Below are 3,628 nucleotides of genomic sequence, written 5' to 3'. Positions count from 1 at the left end.
GGAAAGAGCCACATGCAAAGGTCTAAGGCTGCCAGCTAAAGACTCATGTTCAAGGAATAGCAAATAAGCCAGTTAGCTAAATCTGGAGGATATGGAGGGGAGCACAATATAAGAACTCTAGAAAAGTAGAAAGGATCCAGGGTGTGAAGAGCTTTAAAAACTACTTATATTTGATGTGAAGGTAATAGGGAACAATCCATTGGAGCCTGTTGGGGAGAGGTGATGTTGTCAGACCTGCACTTTACAGAAATCACCTTGGCATTGAGGGTTGCAGTGGAGGATGGATTACAGTAGGGAAAGAGATGAGATAGGGAGATCCATTAGAAAGCTACTGCAGTCCTGAGAGTGGGAGGTAGCCAGGGACTGATGTAGGGTGGTGGCTTTAGGAGCAGAGAGAAAGAAACCTATAGGAGATGAATTGTGAAGGTAGAAATAATAGGATCTGGCTCTGCTTTTTATATGTGAGATGAATGAGTGACGAATTGATGACTGCTAAATGACTGAGAGGATCATGGTGCATGCGGTAGTAACAGGGCATTTTAATGAGAGAAGGGTTTGGGGAAAAGAGAAGTAATTCTGTTTTAGACATAGGAGATCATAGGTTTAGAACTGGAAGTGACCATAGATGCTATTGAATCTAATATTCTTACTTCCCGGATGAGCAAAAAGAAGCATGCAGAAAGGGAAGTGACTCAACGGGGGTCACAGAGTAGTTAGCATTGTAGGCAGGATTGGAATTTGGGGATGTGTTCATGTATTTCAGGAAAGAGAATAGGGCTGAACATACAGTTTGGGGATTTACTTGCATAGATAGAAAAAATTTATTATTAATCACTTAATATCTGCTAGGTGTTGTGCTAAGTATTAGGAATACAAATAAAGAAAGCAGCACAGTCCCTTCTTTCAAGGATTTCACATTCTAATGGGGGAAGAAACACATCAAGTGGAGCTGGAAAAATGTGTGACATGGAAATGATGAGAAAGTGGCTTGAAAGCCTCGGTTCTGGCAAGATAAGGTGAAAGCTCACTAGTTGGGGGCAAAGACTGTTCCAAGGGTTGAAGGGTTCCTATGGGCAGTTTGGCTGCAGTGGAGGAAAATGGGGATTCCATGGAAGCTGATGAGATCACCAAGTGAGATTGTATAGAGTCAAAGGAAAAGAAGACCCAGTAAAGAACATTGGAGGAACACCCATAGTCAATGAGCATGACCTGGTAAGAACCAGTAAAGAGGATTGAGAAGGAATTATCAGACAGATGGAATGAGAACCAGGAGAGAGCAGTGTCCAGAAAATGTAGAGAAGAGAGATTGTCCAGGAGGTGAAGATAATCAGTGGTTTCAGATCCTGCCAATAGGTCAAGAAAGAGGAAGATTGAGAAAACACCATTATATTTGTAGATTTAAAAAGATCATTGGTGACTTTGGAGATGATAATGCTGCCCCTGCTACTACAGGAATAGTACTACTACCCTTGCTACTCCTTCCATGGATGCTGTAGAAGCTTCTGCCTTTGTAGTCTTAAGCTTGGATCTACTATACTTTTAAACAAACCAACAAGGAAAAAAAATCATGAAAAAGATGTATTTCTGTTCCTCAAGGAACTTTTAAAGTAGTATAGTTGAGTGAGATGTACACAGATAAGAATAATTTAAGTTAGAATTTGACAAATGTAGAAGAGGAGTACAAGAGATTTGGGGAGGAGATGGGAGACAAGGTAGGGGATAGGGAAAGGCTTAATGGAAAAGAGTAGTAATTGAGCTATTCTTTGAAGGAAGGACTCCTCTCAGTAGACAGAAACTGTGCTCTCTGTATTTTTCCAGGAGATTTGGATATTATATAGAAATATAGGGAGTCAGGAAAGACATGGCAGGTAGGTAGACCAGTTAATTTGGGATATAGAGTATTTAGAGGAGGGTACTGTGAAAATGAAGTTGGAGAAAGTTTAGGGGGCATGAAATGTCAAAATTAGTTTATATTTTGTCCTCTTAGTGTTGACAAACCAGCAAAGGGTTTTAACCATGATCTGAGCATGATATTGACAAGACTGCTTTAAGTGCAATGTGGGAAATGGATTGGATCATGTTGAAACAGAAAGGTTGAATAGTTAGGAAGTTATCATGATAGTCCAGGTAAGAGACATCCTTACTTCTGTTTGTGATATTGGGCAAATCTTTTAAACTCCTTGGGCCTTAGTTTCCACAGCTATAACACGAGAAGGTTAGATTATGTGGCCTCAAAAGTCTCTATATCTTCAATCCTGTGACTTTATGAGCAAATGAGATGGCAGGAGAGTAGAAAGGAGTGGACAGATATGAGAAATATTGTGAGGATAGAACTGACAATTAATAAAATAGGTCAAATCTCCAAATCCCTTAACCTCCTGGAGCACTTTTTTTTTTAACTGGCCAAGGTAAAGGACTTTATGGAAGAACAAAGGATGTGCTTCTAAGAGCTGGCTTTCCTAAGTGCTCCTGCCTGCGGGGGCCGAGGCTGCAAACAGTCACTGGCCAACAAAGCCTGCAGGGTGGCCTCTTCTCTCGGAAGGCCGCCATACCCTCCAGCCTGTCCCTCGTTGGGATGTTCTGGGCATAATACATGCCTTCAATGGCCATTCCAGATGTGATGTCCACCTCCATTCCTTTGTCAATGGCTACTTTTCCCATTCTCACTGTGAAGGGTGCCTGTGGCACTATCTCCCTGGCGAGCTCCAGGGCCCTGTGGTAGGCAGCGGTGCTCTCCTGGCTCTGGGGCACTGCATGGTTCACCAGTCCAATCCCCTTCGCTTCTTCCCCATTGATCCGGCGCCCAGTAAAGATGAGCTCCTTAGCCAGGCTCACACCCACGCACCGAAGCAAGCGCTGGGTCCCCCCTGCTCCTGGAAGGAGTCCTCGGCTGGTTTCTATCAGTCCCATGATGGCAGAAGAAGCTGCCACACAGAGATCACAGGCCAAGGCCAGCTCAAGGCCTCCACCCAGAGCAAATCCATCGACGGCTGCAATGGTGGTCGCAGGGAATGTGGCAATCTGGCTCATCAGATTCCGAAGCTTGTGCACAAAGGCTGCCACCTGGGCCTCGCTCATCTGCTCCCTTTCTTTCAGATCAGCATCAGCACAGAATACCCCCTTTATGCCACTCTTAAACACGACCACTTGGATGCTCCTGTTGAGGCAAAGCTCATCCGGGGCATCTGACAACTCACTGACAAAGACTTTGCCCAGAGCATTTTGGGCCTGAGGTCTATTCATCAAGATCTCAATGGTACCTGCATCCTGGTCCCCTCGCAGGGTGCCCACCTGGATCTCTGTGCCCAGCGCTGCATCCCGGGAGGCCCAGCTGTGGGCAGGGCTCCAGCAGGGGCCTCCAGGGACCAGGGATCACAGTGCTTGGGGGAGCATCCTCAGCATGGCCCAGAGCACCTTTTTCAAGATCTCTAGCTTTTAGCTCCTCCTATGAGCCCTTTTTCATTGTTGAAGTCCCTTTATCCTAAGACTCTTGAGTCCTTCAGCAACTCTGTGTAGGAGCTTTGGGTAAAGAGAGTCTTTGCTATTAAAGTCAGGGGAGATACGTTTCTTCCACTCCAAATTGGTATGAAGTCCATCTAATTTATTTTAAGTTATCCTCCTGACCCTT

The 3,628-nt window shown here is 44.8% G+C and overlaps 1 pseudogene; it reads right to left on the bottom strand.

Moving 5' to 3' along the window:
- Nucleotides 1–1,730: 1,730 nt before the first annotated feature.
- Nucleotides 1,731–3,402, bottom strand: LOC138170968 (enoyl-CoA hydratase domain-containing protein 2, mitochondrial pseudogene; annotated as a pseudogene).
- Between the last annotated feature and the right edge of the window lie 226 nt (nt 3,403–3,628).

This window comes from Petaurus breviceps, unplaced genomic scaffold (genome assembly GCF_028583685.1).
Source record: "Petaurus breviceps papuanus isolate PSGF00001 unplaced genomic scaffold, PetGlider_PUasm1.0 400, whole genome shotgun sequence".
Classification (NCBI taxonomy): Eukaryota; Metazoa; Chordata; class Mammalia; order Diprotodontia; family Petauridae; genus Petaurus; species Petaurus breviceps.
Note: the sequence above shows the minus strand (reverse complement) of the source record. Positions and strands in the feature narration are given on the sequence as shown.